Here is a 26,585-nt window from a genome sequence, read left to right as displayed (position 1 = left end):
GAAAAAGGGCAGTTTGGGATACAAGAAGGACTAGAAAAACATCATGGGAAGAAATGATGTACTTTGCCCATCTCTACTCCAGACTCTCCACAGCCAGAGAGTAGAAGAAACAGCCACTTTCTTTGTATGCATTTGATATATAACAGCCACATTGGGCCCTTGATATCCTCTGGGGTTTGGTTCCAGGACCCGCACGGATACCAAAATCCATGGATGCTCAAGTCCCATTAAATGCAACAGAATGGTAAAAAGGTGTCCCTTATATAAAATGGCAAATATCAAAGTTTGTTTCTTGGAATTTATACATATTTTAATATCCTCAAGCCATGGATAGTTGAACCCATGGATAAAAAATCCATGTATATTGCCCCAAAGCATGGATATTCTCTTTAACCATCATAACTAATAACTAATGATGGATTATTATCCATCATGAATTCATCCAATTTTGACGTCAAGCAAGCTTTCAAGAACAACCACCAGACAATATTTAAAAGCCAATATTTAAAAGCCAGGGTGCACTGAAGCGCTTGAGAGGTTCAGGTTGCGACCTGGACATTTAAAAGGTCTATTCTGTAAATAAACAGAATTCACCTCCCAGTGAATGGGGATCAGGTTGCAAGTCTACTCCAGTCTGGTTCTTCCCCCGAGTACCATCTAAAACACATAGTAAGTGCATTTCAGCCCCCATGACTCAAGGAAGGGGATTGTTTGACTGTTTGTAAAGTCACCTGTGAAGAGGATCTAAACCACTCACATCCCCCAGTGACTCCCATTGGGACATCAGCTCTTGATCCCTTATCAGTTCCTTGCTCAAAAAGGCTGCCTTTTGCAAATGTAACTCAGATTCCTTCTGAGTTCTGGTTAGACCTCTGGGTCTCCTCTTCCCTCCCCCATTCTTGGGGCTGTTTCCACTCCTAAGGCAAACGTATCAAGGTGTTGGCAAGTTCCTTCAGAGGGGGTTTGCCATTGTCATCCTCCGAGGCTGAGAGAGTGTGACTTGACCGAGGTCACCCAGTGTGTTTACAGTGCTATATTCCACTATAGGAGTCTAGGGACTCCTGGACTTTATAGTTTTGTGAGGCACTAGAGCTCTGGAATCATAACGCTACAGAAGGGTCTCTGTGACCAGACACTTCCACCACAAACCCCTTGACAGGGTGGCCAGCGTGTCCTCAACGCAAAGGAGCATCGGGAAAAAATGGAGGACAGTGTAGGACGTGACCCAACTAGAAGCTATAAACCCCATGCTTCCAAATGCACCTTTTGGAATGGCTCCTGGGCTGGAGGAGGAAATGGAGGACACGTCCGGGGAAAAGAGGACAGCGGGGGCTTACCTGCCTGCGACCCAACCGGCCCCTCCAAGCAAGGCTTCGCGGGAGACCTCCCACCGGAGCGTGTAGACGAGCTCCTGTCGCGCTTCCAAAACGAAAGGCACCTCCTGTCCGGGTGCAGCTGGGAAGCCACCCCTGAGTCCTTTCCCAGCCTCGGGGGCCCTCTCTAGCCCAGCTGCCAAAGGCAAAGCGATGCTGTTCTGACCAAAGGGCCGGGAGTCTTCCAAAGTCCCTGCGATCGCGCAGCACTAACAGCCTCCGCTGCTTCAGCGAAAGGACTAGTGTGGAGTCTAGCAGCAGCAACCCCGCCCCCTGGTCCAGGTCCCTTGGCCCCGCCCCTCCCAAATTGGGCCACCAATCCCAGGCCGGGGGTGGAGCTTCTGGAGAAGAAGAGGCGGAGCACCAGGGAAGCCCATCCCAGCCAAGGAGAGAGGGAGGGGTTTTTGTTGCTGGTAGCTGCCCTCCAGTCAATCTCCACTTGACCATGATGGTGGTGGCGATAATGTTTATTTATGTCCTGCCTTCCTCCCTGTACAAGGAACTCAAGGCAGCTTACAAATCTAAAACAGTCCCAAGTTCAAACACTATAAAACATGCAAAATGCAACTTAAAAAAACCATTAAACAAGGCTTGGTGCCCCTAGGGCTGGTGTCACCCGGTGCGGTCACTCATGGTGCCACCTCCCCCCCATTGATCTCTTCCTCTTCCTCCTCCCATTTCACACTAGATAGAGTTCTTAGTCATGCTTTTTTTTTTGCACTAATGGGGGGGGAGTGACATAATGTATTTAAATATATGCTGTATCGTATATTGTATTTGATTTGTTATTGTAAGCCGTCTCAATCCCACAGGAGAGGCAGCGTATAGATAAAAATTTTATTATTTCATTATATAATGAGAGAGATCTGGTAGCACCTTTGATTGAGAGTTCCTGCATGGCAGGGGGTTGGACTGGGTGGCCTTTGGAGTCTCTTCCAACTCTAGGATTCTATGCTTACTGCCTAATTAATGAGGAGCTCATTGTTTGTAGGTCTAAGATGCTTCCTCCTGTATTACGTATCTGCAATCTGAAGATGCCAGCCACAGATGCTGGCAAAATGTCAGGCATAAACTCTTCCAGAACTTGCCCACATAGCTCAAAAAACCCACAAAAAAACTATAGAAATGAAATCATTTGTTAGTTGGCCGTCTGGCTGGCAAACCTTTGCCAATTTTTCTAATTAGCCATGTGAAGAAATAAATAGCTTTAAGATAGGCAATGTGCAAACTGTAAAAGTTCCTGTGTCAATTAATTACAATTCAGCACCAGCAAACACATGTCCCCATCAAACTGGTTTAAAGCATTGGAGAGCATTTGGATCAATGCAACCAGCTGAAATACTAGGACACAGCAGTGATCAAGAATATTATTCCTATCTGTAACCATTTCTGAAACCATTTCTCCTTGTTCCACTCCACCAAATGCATCTGAGGAAGTAGACTGAAGTCTACCAAATCTCATGCTGCCAACTTCTTTCAGTTAGTCTCAAAGGTCTCTCTACATACTGATTCCACAGACTGATGCGGCTAATCTGCCTGCAACGAATGTTGGAAAACTTCACCCTTTCTTTCATTGCTGTTACAGCAATTGGGGATTTTAGATAGTATAAGGCTTGCCCATGCACATACTCAGAGAACCAGCATGACACAATGGTTTGTGCATTGGACTATGAATAGGGTAGCCATGTCAGAAATGACTTGAAGGCACACAACAACAAATGCCGATACTCATACTTCAAGTTTCTCCATTTGCTCACCTATCTATTGCAATGCATGGTCATAAATACTTTGTGTATCTAAACAACTAGCCCATGTCACCTGAGAAAAGTCTAGGGCCTGTGGCCATATAAAAATGCCCTCTCTGTCTCTCTTTTTGTTTTCCCTCAGCTTCAAGATGATGAGTTAAAAAGCTAAGCTCACTGGAGCTCTTTCTTTTACCTAATATTTTTGTAGGTTAGGCTACAGGTACTTCAAAAATATGTACATTCCAAAGTGTAAACTGCTACTAGCTTAAGTAAATACAAGCAGGCAGCATCAAGTTACAAAGTAAAGAACTGATTGCTAAAAGCAATTGGTAAAGTTCTTTACTTTGTAACCTGATGCTGCCTGCTTCTATTTACTTAAGTTCGCCAGAGTCAGTGAAGTATGGAAGACTGAGGAATGTTACTCTGCTAAATGCTGCTGAGGAAGCTAAATCTTCCTAATAGATTTAATTCCTTGTATTTTTTCTCTAAAGGACTAATATTCAATAACAGAATAATACACAGATCAACATGCAAATCACCTCCTCTCAATCAACAGTATATATACCCCTCTCTCTTTCATGTCAGCATTCTCTGAAGATGCCAGCCACAGATGCTGGAGAAACATCAGGAATAAACTCTTCTAGAACATGGCCACAGAGCCCAAAAAACCACAAAAAACTATGGATGCCGGCCACGAAAGCCTTCGACTTCACATTACTAAGCATGCTGTCTGGCATGAAATGGGAGGAGGTCAGTGTGTGTGTGTGTGTGTGTGTGTGTGAGAGAGAGAGAGATTGACTAACTGCTTTATCATACTAGGGGGCAAACAGGATTTAAACGAGAGTTAAACTAGAGAAAACCAGGAAATGTCATGTGATAAACACCAGGCATTTCCTGGTTTTCTCTAGTTTAACTCTCATTTTAATCCTGTTTGCCCCCTAGTATGATAAAGCAGTATGAGGTACTGGCCAGGTGACACCAACCCCAGTGATGCCACTGGTGAAGGCAGCTAAAGTTCTGCAGCTGTGAACTCTTAATGTAAATCAATGTCAAATTGACAATTTGTAAGCCACTCTGGGACCCTTTTTGGCTGAATGGTGTGGTATAAATGCTCTGAATAAATCTGTATTTTTTTAAAAAAGCAGCAAAAAATGAGAGTAATTTGAATCAGGGTTAGTAGCAGGGGAAACAACCCTTTCTCCCACACTGCAGACCCAATTTGAATGATCCATACTCCTTATTGTGGGGGCATAGATGCACAACTTTTCTGTCCATATGATTTCAGTTCTATTTCTAATAGCACCAGAGTGGTGGTGGTGGTAAGAGAACCCTTCTCTCTGTCTGTGTACCATGTCTTGAATCCAGATACCCTCCCTCAGCTGCTTTTTTGGAAAATGAAGGTGAATAGAAGGTTAGAGGTTATGAGATACAATTTGTTGCCACCTCATCTCTGCCAACACAGTGAAAAGGAGGCAGAGCTTGAAAGGGTTCACTTTTGGAGATAATATTTCCCCAAATCTGCTAGACAGTATGGCTACCAGCTATGTTGGCTGAAGGAATCTAAGAACCATTGCTGAAAAAAGTAATTTTTCCAAATTCTAAAAGCATTGATCAGAAGACAGACTTTTCAATCCAAGAAGGGCAGACTCAACTGGGTAATGTAGACATTTGTCCCAGTGCCTCTAGGAAACATTATGCAGCAATTCTTTTGCATATTTCCACCCAGATTCCCAGTGATTGGGCAGCATATAAATAAATCCAATTATTATTATTATTATTATTATTATTATTATTATTATTATTATATTTCCCATACCTAGTGGTGGCTTTTGGCATGTGTACCATTCTGCTTCAAGCAGACATCTCCAAACAGTGAGTCAGGAAGTAGTACTGAGTGCTTACTCATGTTACCTGAGGCTCTTGTAGGTGAGGAAATCTGGCTGAGACTTTTTTGCAGACCCAAATGTGCAATTAAGGTAAAGTGTGGTGGAGGTGAATGAGGCTGAGCGGGTTTTTACGTCACTGTCTGAAATATATCATGGTCAGTCATGTTACTTCCGTCGAGCTCTGGTCTTGGGTGAGTTGATCAACCAGCCAGGGTTGACGAAACAAAGAGGTAGTACAATTGAGCAATTGGAAACACAGAGAATGGCAATGGGAACAAGTTTCACCTTGCATGCCGGAGCCATTGAGGAAGCAAAGGCTCATCGGCTTTCTGACATCCTTCAGTTCTAGCTGTGGGCCACTCAACAGCCAATGAATGCATTGGTGAATGAGGGGAAAGGGTCAGATAGTGACACAATCCCCTAGCACCTTCATTTGATTCTCCATCTATAATGGCTAGCCACACCATTAAAGCCAATTGTTTCCCAAGCAACAGGGATGGGGAACCTTTCACATTCCAGATGTTGGACATCAGCTCCCAGAACACAACCCAAATTGTCAATGGCAAGGGAATATAGGAGCTGCAATCTGGAATATTTAAAGGGCACCAGGTCAGGAGAAGTATGATATAACCATAGTATATAGTATAACCAGATCCCAGTGTTGTGTTGTTAGAGGTAACAACCTTATCATGCCTATACTCAGTAATTGCTAATAATCAAAGACATAGCTGTGTTAGTCTGTTTTAGCATTAAAATACATAAAAGAATCCTGTAGCACACAAATTAATCTTAAAGCTGCTACAGAGTTCAGAATTTGCTAGTTTGCATGTAGGCATTGTTGTAGGCATTCGTGTAATTTCCTGTTTGTTGGTTGTAGCCACAACATCTCTCTTCTGGCATCTGTTAGTCCAACTTTGTCCATTCCCCCCCCCCCCCATTTTGTAGCCTCTAAATTTACCCTAAAGGCACCAGATTCTGTCTGATCTTGGAAGCTAAGCAGGGTCAGCTTTGTTTAGTACTTGGATGAGAGACCATCAACAAATACCATCTGCTATGAGGTATATTTCAGATGTAAGGAACTGGCAATACCATTTCTGAATATTACTTACCTTAAAAAATGAAATTCCTGGAGTTGCCATAAGTTGATAGGCAACCTAATAATACACACACACACATAGTATAACTGGAGGAAACAATAATAATTATACAACTTAAAGGTGAGGGCATAACTAACTATAACATGACTAGAAATTACAGTATTTTAAATTAAATGCCAATTCCTTTGAGGGAGCAGTCACATGCTATCTCTGGATTTTTTTTGAAAAAAGTAGAAACTGGTTGATTGATTTTTGCAGTGCTCTAAATAATATCTAAATCAGCACATTTGGTTTACATTATTGTACTGAAATATTTGCAACAATATAAAGTACCTAGTACCTTTGTCTATACCTGAAAGCACATTATTTTTAAATAACACATAGCTAACTGATATATCAACATTTTAACATTCTTTTTCTGAGGTAGAGCTGCAGTATCATCAGCTTCACTCAGTTCCTCACTACACTACTTTTCAGTTCTCATTTCCACTACAGTATAAACAGGTTTTTGAGTCGAATTGATGAAGCGATTTAGCACCGAACAGAGGTTCACACTATTCGAGCAGTGATTGAACGTTACCGTTTCAATTTAATGCACTTCACGTTCACATTCTTCTTGGCTTTATTTCGTGAATGAAGATTCAGGAAGGACTCATCTGTGCTTTCTACAAGCGTGTTGATGACGTTGGATGTATCCTTTGAGCCTGTGCAATGGATTTTTCTGGTGGAGCAAAGCGTGCACAGAACTGGCCTCACGTTCCCATTCATCAATGATTCTATTCAACATGGAGTCACGTTACAGAGCTGACTATACCACAGGGAACCAAACCAGATCCGCAGCTTGTTCACAATAGTGATGAATCGATTCATTGCAAAAGATGTGGGTAATTCAGCAGATCTGGAAGAAGCTCTTTAAATGGGTTTAGCGCAGGGGGGGGGGCCTTCACAAACCACATCAGGGAATTGGCGCAAGTGCGAATAAGGGCCATTTAAACCAGTTCAGATCCGCTTGCAAACCAGTTTATTATTATTAAGCTGAGAAAAATTTGTGATTCAATGCAACTAGTTGAACATTTAGTGAAACATTATTTCACCAAAGAATGAATCAGAGCCTGTGAGTACAGGCAACTTGTCACATTTTTTGTCTCAAGTATTTGTACTTGTGACTGATTAAGCGGCAAGAGATTTTGCTAAACAGAAACAAGCTTAGCAGTGCATTCATTTGTTAGCCGGTTCCTCTGAGCACTAGGGTTTGTAAATGCATGTCTCCTTAGAAGAGTATCTTAAAGTTCATATCCTACATTTAGCCCACTTAATTGATTGTAATGCAACTACCCAAACAAGTATGAATCTACACAGATGGTTTGGAAAATGTTCCATGAAAAAATGGAGCATTTTTTGGGGGGGAGGGGAAATAACCTCATATTTCTGGTCACTGATACAGCACTATAGCGTACAGAAATGGTAGGTTTCCTTCTTCAACTGCTAACTCAGTAAAAAAAAAAGTGCTACCCTCATAACAATGGGATAGATTTCTCCCTAATGCTAACATCTGCACATAGGTGGGAGTGTAACTGGTAAGGAATGACAGAATGACTTCTTACCAGCTACAGACACAACCCACATTCTCCTGATATTTATTTTAAAAACTCAGCTGGGGCTGCATCTGCATTGCAGAAATAATGCAGCTTGACACCACATGAACTGTCATGACTCAATGCTATGGAATTCTGGTCATTGCAGTTTTGTAAGACATTTAGCCTTCTCTGTCAGAGAGCTCTGATACCACAACAACAAATCTCAGGATTCCCTAGCATTGAGACATTGAAGTTAAAGTGGCGTCAAAGTGGATTATTTTTGCAGTGCGGATGCCACCGTAATCACTGTCATGTACTTGTACCAACTTTGAGACTGTGTGAAAGCTATCTTCCTCACAAAGTCTCAATATCCGTTTGCATACTGATATTCCAGACTAACATGGCTATGTCTCTGAATTCTATCCCTACTGTCATGTAGTTAGGGTTATATGTCTTTGGGGTATGTATTTTTCAAAAATGATTGATGAACCCTAGAGTTAGAAAGAGAATGATTGTGTTATAATATAAAAGGCTAGCTATTAAACAATATAGAAAATACCAAGTTTGACAAAGCCTCTGGTGAAATGAACCAAATAGTTTGATTTTGATAAGAAAATGAACGGGGAGATTCTTGTTTTGCAGCCCTAATAGGACAGGGAGAGAGTAGAGATCAACTTGGTGAACTTTCTGGTTATTAATGCTGACTCTAGAGTATTTTTTCCCCCAAGTTCAGCTTGGTGGCCTTTTCCGTCACTACTGAGTCTAGGGAATAAAAACCAGTTTCAACAGAAGCAGAAAGGATAATAAAACTGGAAAAGCAGGCTAGTTTGCAGGAGTTCCCTGAAATGGAACTCCTCATCCAAAAGCAGTATTTTTGGAATTGCTTTGTGAGCGCTTTGTTCTTTTTAAGAACTGTAATAAACTTCCTTTTTTCGTGAAACTCTTATTGCAAAAGTGGAAGTGTACAATAATTGAAAAGAACTATGTGACCCTAACATCTGTCTCCTCTTCCAGACACAACTGACTAAAGAACAAAATCCTTAATTGGCAGCTTGTGCAGATTCAATTTCCAAAAGAGAAGGAGGACACTGATATATTTCTAGAAAGGAAGAAAAAAATGCATCTCGAAAGAAGGAGGGGAATATATAGATTTGTGTGAGCTAATTTAAAAACATATATAGATTTATAAATTATGACTATAATTTAAATAGAAATATCTCATCATGGTAGAACACATTGAATTGTTCATAAGAGGAAATTTCAGCAATTGTAGCTTGTCATGTAAGCTGGCCCTACTGAAATTTCCTTCCCTGTGTATCTATTAAGGTGCAAGGGAGCTGTCTTCTTTTTCATCTGGCTATCTTAACTGGACAGTCATCTCTCCAAATAAATGATGCCTTCTGATGGAGAACACTTTGGTGACAATATTTCAAACAGAGGACTCCCCTTGGTAAAGTCGCTGATATGGCTGCTCTACCAAAAGCACTAGGTTTTGTTTAAGACTTCTGTAAGTTCCCGTTCATCTTCAAATGGGACTTTCCAATAGCACAGAAAACAGCATGCATGGTATTTAAGAGCCATTAAAAACTTCCTGGCACTTCTAATATTGGCCTAAGAAGGGATTGTGTAAGCAAGAAATGAATATTATGCAGCATACATTAGGGAGAGAGGCTGCAATTAAGCAGCCCTTTAAAGAGTATCAAAGTATCAAATAAAACTTCATTTAAAAAACAGGTACAAGTAAATCTGGCTTTATTAGAGTTGGCAGACAGATATATCTTGGATTAAAAAACAAGTCTAACACCAAACATTTCTAAACTTAAATGATTCACCAAGGAACAACAGAGCTCTTTCTTGGTGGATACCAAGGTGGCTCCTTGTCATTTTGTTGCTAAGTGCCTTCAAGTCATTCCCGACTTATGGCGACCCTAAGGGGGACCTTTTATGGGTTTTTCTTGTCAAGATTTGTTCAGAGGAGGTTTACCATTGCCCTCCCCTGAGGCTGAGAGGTTGTGACTTGTCCAAGGCCACACAATGGGTTTCATGGCTGAGCTTACCCTCCAACATTTAACAGATGAAAACCGGGATGTGTGCAGCCAACCACAACAGAGCATGTTCAAGATGGTGAAAGTTATTAATGAGGAAGAACTCACAAACTAGGACACACTGCAGCAGTTTGCTTTTGCATTAGCCTCCTGGGAAGGAGAAAATTCTGTCCCTCCTCTCCCTTCGGTTGAGTTAACTGAACGCTAACTATTTTGTGCTTTGGGCTCAAGGACTGTACAGACCGGCACTTTATGAGTGAGGGCTGAATGTCCAGATGCTACAAGCCCTCACTGTGCCACCCAGGTACCATCTTGGCACGTGCCCATCCACATGGCGCATGCCTTGATAATGCATGCTGTGCACAGCACCCAAACTGCACTGTGCAGAAGGGGTGTCATGACACCACAGCACTTATGATGCTCCTTCCAGGAAGCTGCTTGTAGCAGCTTCATTTTGCTCCTTAGAGGGAGTGGATTAGTGCTGCTGCATGTGGCTACTGCAGCACCAATCAAGGGGAAACAGGGGCAGCATCCAGCTGCCCATCTGTACAGCCCCTCAATTTGCAGCAACTGAAGTAAGCTGAGGGCAAAGGGGGAAAGTGGGAGGAGAGAAAAAACTGGAACATTTTAAAAGCTGCTGAAAAAGTGGAATGACAAAGGATCAATTGGGACTGTTTCTGACCAATCAGGACAATTGGAGGGTATGCCTTGCTCCAGAATTTGACAGATGGGTAGCACTGGTTGCTTGTAACAACTATGGGCATGCTAACTAGTACACATTGGTCATTAGCTTTCAAGGCTCCTTCTTGGGAAAAAAATGTGCACATTGCCTTTTTCATTTGTAAGGTTTGTAGGACATTTCCAGGAAATAAAGTACACGCAAAACAATGCACACATTTTAAAAATGAACAGTTAAAGTGCTCAGAACTGAAAGGAAATATGGAGAAATATGCTTTGCTTTTTTAATGAGGAACAGTTAGATAAACTGGGAAAATTGCAATGATTAGGAAAATATGTGAATGTATGCAAATTTCACTGTAGGAATTTAACAAAGACTATGTCTCACAACCCAGTGCAAACAAAGAAATGGTAAGGAAATCCTGGTGGAGTTTGGAGACATTAAGAAAAAATGAGACTGAAAGATTGCTACTTCCTGGAACTGGGCTGGTTGTGCTAGAATGTATATTTGTGCATGAAAGCCACATTTTGGCATAATTCAGCAGCTTTTGCAACTGGAGCCATGGGTCCACAAAATAAAACCTACCAAAATATCCTTGTAAAGTCATCCTTGACTTCTGCAAACATAAAATCATTCACATAGGTCTTTTAGAAAAAGAGAAGCTGCTTGTGACATTATGTTCCCCATTTTTTAAAAAAATGCTGTTAATGCAAATAGAAGGTTGATTCTAGTTGCAAAATGTGGGCATATGGCTTCTGAACTTAAGTTATTGCTCTGAATTTGGAGATTCTGAAATGGACTCAGTTCAATTCAGTATCATACATCTATTACATAACAATAAGGAGAAGGAAATTTTGAATGTATGGGTAGGGTTGCCATAAATGAGGAGCTCCGAACCGGGACAAATGTAGGACAAGGCTTAAAAATGTAGGACCATTTTTTTTAAAGGTCCTACATTTTAAAACCTTGTCCTCCTCCCCCTCCTTCCTGGCCTGGGAGGAAGCCTCGGCCTGCTCCCAGGCCAGGAAGGAGGCGGAGGCCGCCCCTCATCGCGGTGATTGCAGCAGTGGGAAGCGGCCTCCTCCTCCTCTCGGTCTGGGAGCAAGCCTCAGCCGGCTCCCAGACCGGGAAGGAGGCGGAGGCCGCCCCTCATCGCGGTGATCGCCACGGTGGGAAGCGGCCGCCTCCTCCTCCTCCTCCCTGGCCTCGCTGGGGCCCGGGAGGGAGCGTCTCCGCGGCTGGAGCTCCAACCGCGGAGAGCCCTCCCAGGCCTCAGAAAGGCCTTGGAGCCGCCGTGGCGGCGGAGGTGGCCGCGGTGGGCGGGGCCGTCCCGGTTTGGGCGCCAAACCGGACCGGGACCGGGATGGCACCGCCCAAACCGGGATTGTCCCGCCGGGGGGCGGGATATGGCAACCCTATGTATGGGTGCATAGATGTTGAGTTTGTATAAACACATATTTAGAAACTAGCTGCATTTGCTAGACATTTATCATAAGAAACATTTTCTGTCAACTACAGTCAGCTCCCCATCCATAGATTCTTTATCCACGGATTCAACTATCCACAGCTTGAAAATATTCCCAGAATAAATACATTCCAAAAAGCAATCTTGATTTTGCTATTTTATACAAGGGACACTCTTTTACTCTGCCATTGTATATTATGGGACTTGAACATCCACAGATTTGAGTATCCACAGAGGGTCTTGAAACCAAACCTGGCAGATACCAAGGGCCCACTGTATATGCTGTCCGATTCATTTACTTAATTATTTTAAATTAATTCATTACATTTTATTTCTTTTTTGCTCTGATTTTTCCAGAGTAAAAAATAACATTAAAAAGACAGAAGAAGAGGAGAAGGCAGAATGGCCACTACCTTCAGTTATCCCTAAATAAATAAATTGGAAGAGCAATGGTTTGGACATTTCAATTATCTGTAGATGTTGACTTATGGAGGGTATCAGTAAAGTTCCTACAAGGGGGAAAAAGAGACATACTTCCAAGTGCTCAGTGTATAGCTCTTTTATTTTTAATAACAATGAGAAGACTCTGCAATAACAATGAGAAGAAAGAAGCAGAGTGGATTTTAAAATTAAAATCTTTGGGGGCATTCACACTAGGCTTTTGTCCTGAGGAGATGTGGATTGTCGTGCCAATGCATATCGTGATTGTTGTTACCATTACATTCTGTGTTTGCGAATCTCTCTGAGTCATTTTACCGCTGTTATTCACACACGCAATCATTTCAGGATAAAATAGAGCTGCCTCCATTCCCTTCAATGATACAGAGTGAGCTGAACTGATTTGGTAGCGTATTCACACTGCCAAAGATGCAGATCAATGCAGTTCTTTTTAAAAATGCAGGGAAAACCCCAGTATCAAACATCCCAGGTTAAGTGAGGTTTTGGGTAGCCCCCCCAACATACATACACACAAAGTGCACCAAGTGCATTTGAAGCGAGTGTGAACGGCAAGGAAATAACTTGGTTTCATACCAGGTTATTTCTATAGTGGGAATCCCCCCTTTGATACCTGGAGGGCTAAATGAAGAGCTTGATTTTCTCCCACTTTTGTAAATTCACTCAGAACATTTTCTAGCTCAGTTGCATGATATATCCTAGGCTACCCCACTCCACTTCCTGCCCCTTTTTCCTGACCATCTGCTAACATTAATTTAAAAAAACCTTGAGCCCAGTTCATGTGTTTCTGTTTTGTTTAGCAAATGGAATGAGATTCTCAGCTTCAGACATTTCTGCAGTTAGATTTCATAAGCAGTGTACAAAAATTAGAATGATATATATTATGATGTATAATGTAAGTTTCCTTATATGATTTTGTATTGCCCCTTTAATGTTAATTTTATATTAGATAGATAGATAGATAGATAGATAGATAGATAGATAGATAGATAATTTAATGTTTTATGTCTCAATATGAAGTCTCAAATGAAAGAATGAACTCTGTATTGTCATAATGACTGGCATATATATGATACTCAAGCTCAAGAAGGGTTTAATATTTAATCTGGTTCTAATATCATAGCTAATACTATATTCTAATGTGCCATAATAATAATAATAATAATTATTATTATTATTCCATTCATAATAATAATAATAACTTTTCAGTGATGACCTTTGGTCATGTGCAATAAATGTAATTGATCGATCGATTGATTGATTTTATGTAGCTCTTGCAGAAGACCACTAAAATATAGATAGGCTGAAATACATCAGGCTTTTTCCAAAATAAAACAGCTGTTGTGGAGCACTTGGAGACATGTCTCTTTTGGGTGCACTTCAGTTTTTGTCACTTCTCTCACTGAATGCTGCCTATCATTTCAGACCTTTTCACTCTGCTTTAAATCCTGAATTTTCTTTCCACCCCACACCCTGCAATTCTTCCTTTCAGCATGCCAACCAAGCTCAAATGCTACCTGACACACTGCAACGATCACTTTATGAATGGTAAGTAATTTCCTCACTGACAGCCTCCCATTTACTCTGATGTCTGCCAGTGCTCTCTGACACCCGAATAAGCATTAAGACGTTAACAGTCTGGCAGAGGTTGAAGAGACAGAATAATAATTCTGTTTGGTAGGCACAGAAAGGAAGCAAGGGGGGGAGGGAACACAAATGACCACCCTCACCAAATGCAGGGTGACCAGATGTCATAACCTCAAAGGAGGAGAAAGTACCACAAAATGTTGGACACTTGAGAAAAAGGTACGACATTACAAAATAAAAGCTAAAACCACTATCAGAAATGTAAATTCATAACTTCTTAGTCATGCTCAAAATGGAGGACATTTTGATATTCCTTCTGGACAGAAGGTTGAAATGTAGGACATGGCCTGGAAAAAGAGGATGGCCAGTCACCTTACAGCAAATGGCTTAGACTTTGCCATCCACCTGCTTTGAAGGAGAGGGGACAACTTCCAGTTTTCTATATATTTGTGGGGTTGCAGATGGGACTTGGGATATTGCTTTTGGCTGATATACATCCATATGTCTTTTCATTGCTCCTTTTAAATAGTACAGCAATGCATCTGCTGATCCCAAAAGTGAGAACATTTCTGAGAGAGAAAAGCTCATTGGGAAAGAGGCAACAGGGGAATAAGCAGTGGACTGAAAGAGGCATACCCTCCAGATGTCCCAATTTTGCAAGTATAGTCGATCCTCCATTTTCATAGGGATTCCCCCCCATGAAAATGGAGACCCACCTATATTCAAGCCCCATAGACTTGAATGGGGCGTGTGCCTGCAAGTGTCCCATTGAAAATAGTGAAGGTTGCCCCTCCATGAATATTCAAAACCACAGACCTCAAGTCCATGAGAAAGGAGGGGTGACTTTACAGTCTCAGTGTTGTCCCACTTTTCCAGCTGCTTTTGAAATGCCCCAGTTTCTGTCTCCTTTTATTTTCCCCTTTTGTCCTCTCTTCAGTTGCTACAAATTGAGTTCAAAGTGCAAAAGCAGGTTGCACACAATTAATGCAGCAGAGGAGAAAGGAGAGGAAGAGGTAAAATCACACCCTTTCCCATAGGCTCAGGCAAAAACAAACTCCTGTAGCTGCTCCCAGTCTGTCTGTTCTTCCTCATTAATAATTTTTGCCATCTTGACCACTTTCTGATGTTGCTTGGCCACACATGTCCCAGTTTTGATCCTTTCCAACCAGCAGCACTTCCATCTTGAATGGATGAAGCTTCAGTCTGTTCTCCCCCTCTCCAGTTCTTTACTACATCCAGACAATGATTCAGTACTACTCCAGCTTCCTTGGCATCAGTTGTAAAGAAGAGAGAAAAAGCTGGGTGTCATCAGCATACTGAAGATAGCTCCCAGCAGCTTCATGTAGATGTTGACAATATTCTCCAGTGTAGAACCGTACAGGATAATGGCCAAAAGGCTGAAAAACAGTCCCTCAGCACCATCCTCTGGGAACATTCAGCCAAGAAAGACTAGAACCACTGCAAGGCAATGTCCCAAAGTCCTATATCAGCCAAATGATTCAGAGGATACCATGATCAATGGACTCAAATGCCACTGAAAGACACAGGAATACCAACAGGGACATGCACTCCCTGTCCAACATCTGGTTTAGGTCATCCACCAAGGCAACCAAGGCTGTTTTGGTCTCATAACCAGACCTGAAGCTAGATTGAAATGGTTCCAGGTAATCTGTTTCATCCAAGAAAGCCTGGAGTTGTGTTACAAGCACTCACTCTAGGACCTTACTTAGAAAGGGGAGATTAGAGACTGGCTGATACTTACCTAGTGAGGTGGGGTCTAATGAAAGGTTTGTTCAACAAAGGTCTTTCAATTCCTTCTTGAAGAGAGGCTGGGTCATAGCTCTCTTTCAAAGAAGCAATTACAGCCTCCACCACTCAACTGGCAGCTTTTATTAGCCAGGATGGACAAAGATCTAACTACAAGTGGCTGGCCTCACCTCTCCAAGCAATAATTGCTGTATAGTAGATAGGCTTGACTGAGTCCTATGGAAAAACTGTAGATACATGGTATAAGCAAGCAGGAAAGAATATTTGGTGTTTATTTGGGGTTTTGCTTCTTTATGGTGTTGTGGAATTTGTGCAGTTAGAATTTATTGTTGTGTGCCTTCAAGTCATTTTTTACTTACGGCGAGCCTATTATGGGGTTTTCTTGGCAATATTCTTTCAGAAGAGGTTTGCCATTGCCTTGCCCTGACGCTGAGAGAGTGTGACTTGCCTGAAGTCACCCAGTGGGTTTCATGGCCAAGCAGGGAATCAAACCCTGGTCTTCAGAATCATAGCTCAACACTCAAACCACTACACCACACTGCAGTTGGAATACCTGCTTTTAAAACTCTGTCTTGTACATGTGCTTTACTGTTGAGCTGCAGACCTTCTCAAAGGGAGCTGCTCATTTGAGTTGAAGATGAAACCATGCCCTAAGCATTTTTCTTACTTAGTGCTCAAGATTTTCTAGCCAATGTAATTTCACTTTTCTGATGCAAGGTCTACTTTTCCCTGTGTTTATATTATATCTTCTTGGATCCCAATCTTCAAAAGAAAGCATGAAGCGGGCTGCCTTTCCCACAGCTATCTTGACAGTTGGCCTGCACTGAGCATATCTGTTCTTGAAGTTATGGTTTGCTTAGCCTTTGAACACGCTGTGTGCTCTTTGAGGCTGGAAGTGAGTGAAGTGCATCCAGAGGGTTTCTGGAAAGCATGGATGTATTTATGAAACATCTGGGAGAAATATTAGATGCCCTGGAAAGTAATGCACAACAGAAACCTCTTCCTTAATGCCACCAACTGGGATTGTTTCCTTTGCAAGTGATATAGAAGGCAAGGGGCTGGAGGAAAGCCAGAACAGTTTCTAGGCCTGATGGTCGAAACCAGCACAAGAGGCATCCAGATAAATGCACACAGAATCTGCATAAAACCTGGTTAGCCAGGTAGTATGGCAGCCCAGAACTTGGAGTGGATGGCAGTGAAAATTTGTGGGTACTGGGCAGGTGGCAAATAAACCCAAGGAACTGCAAACTTTTGATGTCATGTCTGGTAGGGTTCCCAACATAAGCGGCTTAGCCCATAGCACATATGATACTCCAAAAGGTTTGTGGAAGGGTATTGCCAGCAAATTGTGTACCTAAATACTCTGAAACATCAAATCTTGAAGCTAAGCAGGGTCGGGCATGGTGAGTATTTGAATGGGGGACCTCCAGAGAATACCAGGTGCTGTTGGCTGTATTTCGAAGAATGGCAATGGCAAACCATCTCTGAGCATTCCTTACCTAAGAAAATTCTAAGGCAATTATCAAAGTGTTTGTGGAGCAGTCATTTTTCAAAACCGGGAACATCCGTTACTGGAGAAATGGCTGCCCTGTGAACACTTTGCTGACAGGGGAGGAGCAGGATGCCTCAATGATGATTAAATCATGGAAGGCAAGTGCAATTGGCTATCACATCCACACATTTTATGGACGATTTAGCCACATTTCAGGGATGGTAAGGCTCTGTGTGATAATCACCTATGAAAAACATGGACTTACTGAAGGTTGATAGACAACTTGGAGATAGGTGCTCACATGCAGGCATGCAGATGCATGCACACCTGCGCATACAAACACACACACTTATCATGCCTTGCATTGGTGCTGCCAGAGTTTGTGCACCAGAAAGCCCCACGGGTTGCAAAGTCTAGCATTTTGCACCCCACTCTTGACTGCTCAATTTGGCATAAAGGGCCCAAGCGCATGCCGTACCCAACAGCTGTCTTTCCCCCCCTTCTGGTTCCTGGCTTTTTGGTGTGCCAGTCCTGCATAAACGAAATACACATATACACTAAACCTGGATACTAGCTGAAAGTGGATGCTCAGGCTATATTGCTATCTCACAAAAGTCAAAACTTTCTGCTTCTCACTGTGTAATTTTTCTCTCCATCTACAAACACAGGGAGGCACAGCAAGTCCTTGGAACATCAGGTGGCACCTTGAGGCCAAGGACCTTTTCATGTTACACTATTATAAGGCTCTAATTCCACTTTTAACTTGCCATGGCTGCATCATATGGGATCTTGGAATCTGCAGTTTAGAGGGCTTCTTAGAATTCTCTGACAAAAAACCTAGTGCCTTGCCAAACTACAAACACCAGATTCCATTGGAAGCAGACATTATGCTTGAGTACACATTATAATTGTATAGCGCTTGAGTATCTCTTATCCAAATATCCAAAATGCTCCAAAATCCAAAACCTTTTTTCATGGGTGACTGAGATAGTGACACCTTTGCTTTCTGATGGTTCAATGTACACAAACTCTGTTTCATGCACAAAATTATTCAAAAGTATATCTCTCCCCCAAAAAACTGAAATCTAAAGCACCTCTGGTCCCAAGCAAATCAGATAAGGGATACTCAGTCTGTAATATAAAAGAGCCCCCGGCAACTATAGTTTCTGAGTTCCACAGAAGTTCATCACCAGCACCTCCCAGTTCTACAAGAAGCATACTATTTTGTTACAAAAGGTCTCTCTAACCCAACACCCTTCAGATGTGTTTACATTATTTTATTTATAATCCATTACTCACATCTATAGCCTGCCTTGCCTCTTATGGGTTCAAAGTAGTGTACATTGTACTCCTCCTCCACACCATCCTAATAAGATCCCTCTGAAGGAGTTCATCTGACAGAGAGTAACTCACCTGAGTGAATTGTGTGGCTGAATGGAGGCTAGAAACCTGGAACTTCCATGTCCCAGGCCAACAGGCCACCATACCCTGTACAACAGTCCAACAGTGTGCTGCACTGGAACTCCAATGTTGGACTGCAGATCCATTAGCCATGCTGGCTGGGTATTATGGAAGTCTCAGTTCAGCACACTGAGAGGACATGAGGTTGACTGAGCCTGCATTATGGAAAAGGACTGATTAGAAGGCATTTGTCACAATAAGATTCAGGTTTATTCTCCGCTTCTTGTTGTGCACCTTGAAGTCATACTTATGGTGACCCTAAGGTGAACCTATAATGGGATTTTCTGAGGCTGAGAGTGTGTGACTCTCTTCAGGTCACTCAATGGGTTTCCATAGACAAGTGGGGAATCAAACCCTGATCTCCAGAGTAGTAGTTCAATGCTCAAACCACGACACCATGCTGACTCTTTATTGTCTGCTACCCTTCCCATTTCTGCTCTCTTCCCTGCCCGATTGTCTTGTTTCCCTCTGTCATATTTGGCTTGCTTCCTGAAGTGGTATATTGGGCTCTTTCTTCCTGCCCTGTGTCTAGTATTAGTCAGAGAGGTCATTTTTCCCATCATTCATTGACCTCGATGGCACAAAAATCCAGATTTCAGGCTTATAGTCTGGAAGTAATTCCTTTAATAAAAACCATGCAACATAGGCACATTCAAAAAAGGTAAAAAGGCTGCCATGGCACAGTACTTCTAGGGCACAGGCAGGTAATTAAGAGGAATAGCAAAGCCTAGAGGGAAATTCAAACTCCATTATGGGCAGTTTTCAGTCATCCACTTTTATTGCCATTTAAGCTCTGTACATCTGCGCTGCAATCGAGCGAGAAGGATGCTGATCAAGCAAGTACTCCACAAATCGTAAGCTCCTTGGTTCCAGTAAATATTGGATGGTACTGAATTCACTGTTGGTAGTGGTAGTGGTAGTGTTTAATCTGGCATTGGATATAACAGAAGGCATGGTGAAGCCAACAGCTTTCAGAGGCAGCTTGAACTCTGAGAGGGGGAGTACCTCAATCCCAAAATTTTGGAGTGAACCACCCTGTTTGGACCATGGGCTACCTTAGTCTGTAGCAGCGTACTAAAGAACTGGGCACTCAGCCTCCTTTCCCCAAAGTTGTTCATCATAGCAGGCATCATGCAGCTTTCCAGATCTTGTTGGACTGCAAGTCCCAGCAGCCCTAGCCAGCATAGCCAATGGTTAGGAATGCTGGGAGCTCCAGGTCAGCATCTGTAAAGCCACATAATTCCCATTTGCCTTGTACTTGTACATCTTGTACTTGTAGCTTCGAAAGACAGGAGTGAAGGGTCTTGGAATCAACAAATAAAAGAAGTAAAAACATAGGAATTTATCACATGGGAGTCAAAGCACCCAAATCCCATGGATAAATGGGGTTTAGATCCTGGGAATATACCACAAGAGCAGGATTGTTTTCAGACATGTCAGGTGATTTTGACATTAGCCTGACATTAAGCCGTGCAGAAAGCAGCAAAATCACACAGCTTTTTAACTTCGGGATTTAAGAAGACAATAATGCCAAATAGTTAAATCTCACAACTATCCAGAAAGACATTAATTGTAGCTCCAGTATTTTTTCCCCTCAGACACATTTTGGGTCTCCTCTTTACATTTTTGGAATGGCATCCTGTTGTGTATGTGCATTCAGGTTACTCTCTCAACTTATTTGCATTTTTGCAGTATCAGACTGTTTGTAATTACACACTGTGTGATTATCTTTATTCCAAAAGATACACAAGGGATTGTATATGCTTGAATTATCTGTTAACAGCATTGTTCTGTATGCTTATGTATTCCTCCCTTCTCTGTGTGTGTGTGCACCTTCTTGTCGCCTGTCAATTTATCAATATATCACTTATATTTACATATCAAACTTTAATTTGGAACTGGTTTGACTTCATGTGTCATTACCCACTTTTTCACATCTGTAACATCTTTTTTTCTGTATGTCACAGCTGGACAATTTGTCTTTTGAAAAGCAGTGAGCCACTGGAGGAAAAAGACAGGATGAATGCTCTTAACGTTTGTTCACTCTTTTCCCTAAAGCTGCAATACGTGTAGATATCCTCTCCTCAAGAACAACAGGAGTGAGTGAACCCACATACATACTCACCTCATTGAAAAAAGAGGGGGGAAATGAAGATGGCAAACTTATTTGAATCCTTTACTTCCTCCCCCCAACTTCCTCATTTGCTTTTAAAATGCCCCAGTTTCTCTCTTCTCCCACTTTCGCACTTCTGTGCTCACCGTACTTCAATTGATGCAAACTGACTGCGAAGTGTGAACATTGTTTGCATTCAATTAATTCAGGGAGAAGAGAGAAGGGAGCAGAGTCTTGCCCTTCCTAGTAGGCTCAGGCAAAAGCAAAATGCTGCAACCTCTGCTAGCTTGTCAGTTCTTCCTCATCAATAAGTTCTATTATCTTGGCCATACTCTGCTGTTGTTTGGCCACACATGTTCTTGATTTCATCTGTAAAGTGTTGGAGGATATGATACCTTGAAATGGGCCACCCAGATATCTTTCACTTTACATGGGCGGGAAAGTGAACCTAGATTGGTTTTGTGTGCCCTGGGGATTAGATGGTGAATCTCTCTAGGCTACAACAGGCACAGTTCATGAACTCATTTATTGACTCCTTTATATCAACTTATTAATTGATTGACTGTAATGTTAACACCAGGGGTGGGCAGCACAGGCTCCCCCACACACACACACACACCATTAAGTCAGGCCACGTTATTTTAGTTTCAGCAGTGGCATCCAATGAACATTGCAAACACAAATCACTTTCTATTGTGATGTCTGGGTTTAGAGGCAGATTTATCGAACAGTGTGTGTGTGTGTGTGTGTGTGTGTGTGTGTGCGTGCAAAGGGGAGCCAACCGAAGAAATGATTCTGCCATGATGCCTTTAGGAGTGACATGCATACATTTTGAGGTGAAACCATTCCTATTTTTAAAATAAATAAATAAATAAATATCTATTTTGTTTTTATTTGTTATTTTTCTGCTGGTATTTTGAGTTTTCTCCTGGATTACAAACATTTATTCTACAGTATTACCAGTTTTGATTGCTTTTCCCCTCCCCTGGTGTGTGGCACCGGACACACAGCTTTTGTTGAAGGTTTATCACAACCTTCCCTAGTCTGGGGCTATTACATGTGCTGGACTGCAGTGTCCATTATCCCCTGCCAACATGACCAACTCCAACTCCAAATGAGTTGGAAATGATGAGAGTATTCACCCAACACATCTGGGAGGGGCAAATGATATGCTTTACCCATATTAATATGTAATAAAACAGCAGTGGCAATTATAATATTGAGAAGAAACATGGTAGACATAGTCAGAGCACAATTCTATACTTCAAGTTATATTCAAATACTAGATTGAACCTCACACCCATTTTTAGCCGCATGAGATATTTCCTTTGAAAGTTGAGATATCAGAACAAAAAGTGTGCACATAATTGCACAAAGTTACATTTTACGTTGCATTCCAAGCTTTTCCCACATACAATGATTCTCAAAGTGCGGAAACTGTGCTTTCCTCCATAACAAAAACATTTAAGGATTGCATGCCTCCCTCTTTTCCATTAAATTCTAAATTGTGTATGTTATAGTCCAAGGTTCCAATCCTCTCCATATTTGAACTTCTCAGACTAAACTATTAAGGTAAACCAACTGTTTCATTGGACACGGGAGGAGGATATACTTACTCCCTCCCCTTCTTGAAAAGATGCAAAGACATGGTGTGTATAGATCTGAATTATTCATACATGAATAAATAAAATCTGGGGATATATGGCTTTTCCTCCACAATACAGCTGACTGCTGCTGTGAAAAATGGCTTAGTGGACACTACCCCCACTGTGAGGTGATCTATGCAGCCAAAGCAATTTCCTAATTATTTGCATGGAAGGTTTGATGCTCTGCTAAAAACTATCCACCCACCTACACCAGTTTCTGAAGGTTAGAAGAACATTTATTTGTACTATCCCAGCGCCAGACCCTTGCTGGTTTTATAGTGCACAAGCTCAGCATAGAGGCAGGAAGCTGTGCAATTGATTGGCATTTATTTTACCAGCTTCACATTCCCTTAAAACAAATAAAACAGCTAATAGAAAGCAGAAAGGAGCTCTGCATGGTGACACCCCAGCAATGCCAATGACTGGGAAAGGCAATCAGGCAATGTCAGAGCATAGGACAGGGGGAAACACAAGAACAGGTAGTCCACACATAAGCACCAGATTTGCCAAAGGACTGTGAGTGCCACTTAGTAGGCCTGATGAGTAATATTCCTTGTCTTTGTAGACTGAGATTCCAGGTAACAAGGAAGGGGTGTGGAAATATTAACCTTTCTGAAGAACACTGACGTTTAGTGGAGTCACTAGCATTGGTGTCACTCCAGTGTGGTAACTCATGCTGTCACCTCCAGGCTCAGAGTCACCCACCATTGGTCCTTCTGGAGTAGACTGAGCTGCTATGAAACAGAAAGGCTCCACTCTACTTCTTGCCAATGATTGGTAGAAGAGGGCACCCAACGTGACTGTGAGTCTTCAGTTGGTCTGATCTCCCCACCTTGTTTGGTGTCATTTGGAGATGGGAGAGGCCTCCAGGATTTCACCATAACTTGCTAACAGGGGCCCAGCCAAGCCAAGCCACCTTGCCACCTCCAGGCAGGTGGACTGGGTTCTTCTCATGACCTTCTGTCTCCAGGAGTTTCTGTCTCCCTGCGGAGAAGTGTGGCAGTACACTCCGCACCAGAAGGCAGACTGATGTGTCACCCGGGGCAGGCTGCACTCCCCACATCCCCTACAAAATGCCTCTGCTGCTGGATCATATATTATTGCTCACTGGGAATGTTGCCACAGTGCTGAAGATCTCTGTGATAGCAGTATTTCTTGTTTTTCATTCTTTCATTGATTGACCCTCCACATTTGCAGCTTTGACTTTTGCAGATTTGATTAATATGTTATCTCTAGGAATCGCCAGGAATCTCCAAGTCCTCCAGCACAACTCTGTTAGGAGCTGCCCATAGAGTCACACTGCGGCACCTAGAGATTCCTAGAGAAAATACTTCTCTGGGCATTTGTAAGTCCTCCAGTGCAATTCTGTGATCAACTTCAGCCAGATGTTGGTCATAGAGTTGCAATGGAGGAAATAGAGATTTCTAGAGAGATGTTCTCTGCGGTTAAAAAAAATAGCAATTTTTAATTTGCAATTTTTTTTCACTTTCACAAGGGCCCTGTGCCCCTAACCCCAATGAATGTGGGGGCCCCACTGTATCACAATGTATTGTATCCATACCCTACTCTGCCTCACAGGAGTTCAGGGTGGCTACCAATCTACATGAAACACAGGGATAAAAGCACACATTACAAATGTTTACAATTTTTAAATTACAGCAATAAATTGCCAGCGTTTGCAGAAATACAATAAGTGCAATGCAAACAGTTTAGATGACTAACCTAAACCCTTGCCTATTCCCTAAAAGTTTGTTCAGTTAGATACACTTTCAAGTGGTGCCTGAAACGTAAGAATGTGTCTGGAAGCTAGATTTCTAACAGAAGGGGGTTCATAATGGGAATGCCTCTGCTCTTTCTGTTCTCTTTTCTTATGTGTTTTGGCATACATGAACCTACCCACCCACCCACACATTCACACACACTGTTTTAGCCATTGTTGTTGCCAAGATGCCTTTCAGGAACAATTTTCAAAATTGGAGTTTTCTAAGCCACTGCCAAACCAGGACAAGGTCATGAGATAACTATATTAGAAGCTCCTCTTTTTATTCCAGCATTTTTCAGGAAAAATAAAATTCTTCCTTCCCTTGTTTCCTTCCTTGTTCTTGACATATTTTGCACAAGAGATCTCTAACGAATATTGCTGATGAAGCTAAGCATGGGTAGATGCCAAGTACACAGAAAGACAAGGGAACATCATGGAACAAGCTGGCAGCAAGCAAAAGAAAACACACTATCCAGTTCATACTGTAGATTTATCCACAGCCCAGCTAACCTATGAAAGACATGCAAGCTATTAGGAGAAACACTGAGATATACATTAATTTAATAACAGCAGCAATATGTCAGAAAGGACAGGTGTATTGTAGATAGGGATGGGTGAGAATTGTGTTTGGTTTCCAAAACTTTGAATTATTATTATTATTATTATTATTATTATTATTATTATTATATTTCCCACTGCTCTGCAAGACTCGAGGCAGGGTACAACATGTTAAAATACAAAACACAACTTCTTCATCTATACTATAGGATGGAAAGAATTTGAAAGTAAAGCAACCCTGAATATGAGAGAAGCCAAAATTGGCAGATTTTTGTGTGCAACTCTTAAAGTCTTGCTTTGAATCCCATACCCTCTAACTGTGGTAAGAAAAGTAGCAACTGTTCCTCTGTCATCCCATTTTTAAAGCTGAATGAGAATTCAAACCCTGGTCTTCCAGAGTTCTATTACAGCACTCAAACTACTGCAAGATGTTGGTGCTCTAGTTCCTCACCAAACTACAGACCCCAGGCTTCCCTAGGAAATAGTAGCAGTAGCTATTAGAGTGCTATCAACGTGCTATTACTGTGCAGTAGGAAAGACACTGAACAGTTTTTACTATGGCATACGGTGCATCTACACTGTAGAAATGATGCAGTTTGACATCACTTGAAGTGCTGCAGCTTCACCCTATGGAAGCCTGGGATTTGTAGTTTTACAAGGCCTTTAGCCTTCTCTGTCAAAGACTGCCTCACAAAATTACAAACCCCAGGATTCTGCAGGATGGAGCCATAGCAGTTAGTGTTGTCAAACTGTGTTATTTCTTCATGAACTAGAGCCCCACCCCCTTGATCAGATTCCTTTTATGAGCTTTATTGCAAAAACTTTATGCCATAACAAAATGTGTTAGCCTTTAAGATGCTGCAAAGCCCTTTGTTGGATTTAATAACAAAATAGTCAACAAATGGGTCAGGATGAAGGATGCAAGCAAAACAGGCAGGTTTTCTAAAAAGATGCTTGTAAAGGAGAAATGTTTAAATCAAGAGTTTTTTCTTCTTCTTGGCAGCTTAGGACATGTGCCTCCGACTAAATACTGGAGCATAAGTAAAAATGGAAGGCTATTTACCCATAACTCCTCTGAGTCTCCATTATTAGGTCCCCCCCCCCCCCCCAGTTTTGTTCCCATATGCTTTATGAATAGGTGAGACTGGAACCCACAGAGTAATTCATTCCATTTTATGCTGGCATTAAAATTCAAATAGACAGCCACCATCAAGGGAAAAGCGGGTGGGGGGAGGCTAACCATAATTATGAGATTTCTGTCCCTCACTTCAGTTGGTGGCACTGCTATAACAATGCCTATTATTCTCAGTACTAAGCTACTGAGCAATTATTGTGGAAATCTGCCATTTTCAAAAGTGCTTTCAGTTGTTATAATGTAGTCATTTAGCAAAATGGTACGGTGAGGTGTAAGGAAAAGAAATAACAAGGTATGTGGAATGGAGATGTTTACTATTTGTGACCACTTATTTCTCATTTCTATGGAAACGAAGGCCAAGTTTTAGAATTCTTTGGATCAAATTTAACTGGATACCCATTATACAGTTTTCTTATTTTTCCTGCCATTTTGGCCATGCTAGATGGAGGAGGCGATGGACCGAGAAAGGTAATCTTATCAGGCACTTCTGCATTACACCTACTTTCTTGGATATATGCTGTTAAGGGCTGCATCTGCACTGCAGAATTAATGCAGATTTGCACTGCTTCAACTGCCATGGCTCAAGGCTATGGAATTCTGGGATTTGTGATTTTGCAAAATATTTAGCCTTCTCTGTCAGTGAGCCCTGGTGCCACAACAAACTGCAAATTCCTGGATTCTGTAGGCTGAAGCCATGACCGTTAAAGCAGTATCAAACTGCAATAAATCTGCAGTGTGGCA

General features: G+C 41.9%; 1 protein-coding gene across 6 annotated transcripts in view; it reads right to left on the bottom strand.

Moving 5' to 3' along the window:
- LOC149313197 (ras-GEF domain-containing family member 1B) overlaps positions 1–26,585 on the bottom strand; it is a 268,019-nt gene that overhangs the window by 37,383 nt on the left and 204,051 nt on the right. Inside the window, exon 1 of one of the 6 annotated variants that reach the window (XM_089526250.1) lies at positions 1,338–1,585. The exons of the other annotated variants lie outside the window; for them this stretch is intronic. The gene's annotated coding sequence lies outside the window, so the exon portion shown is untranslated. Of the gene's footprint in view, positions 1–1,337; positions 1,586–26,585 lie in introns of those variants that run through there. 6 annotated transcript variants of the gene reach the window in all.

The sequence above is a fragment of the Sceloporus occidentalis genome, unplaced genomic scaffold (genome assembly GCF_023333645.1).
Source record: "Sceloporus occidentalis isolate IW3139 unplaced genomic scaffold, rSceOcc1.0.p SCAF_5, whole genome shotgun sequence".
NCBI lineage: Eukaryota > Metazoa > Chordata > Lepidosauria > Squamata > Phrynosomatidae > Sceloporus > Sceloporus occidentalis.
This window is presented reverse-complemented; position numbering and strand designations above follow the sequence as displayed.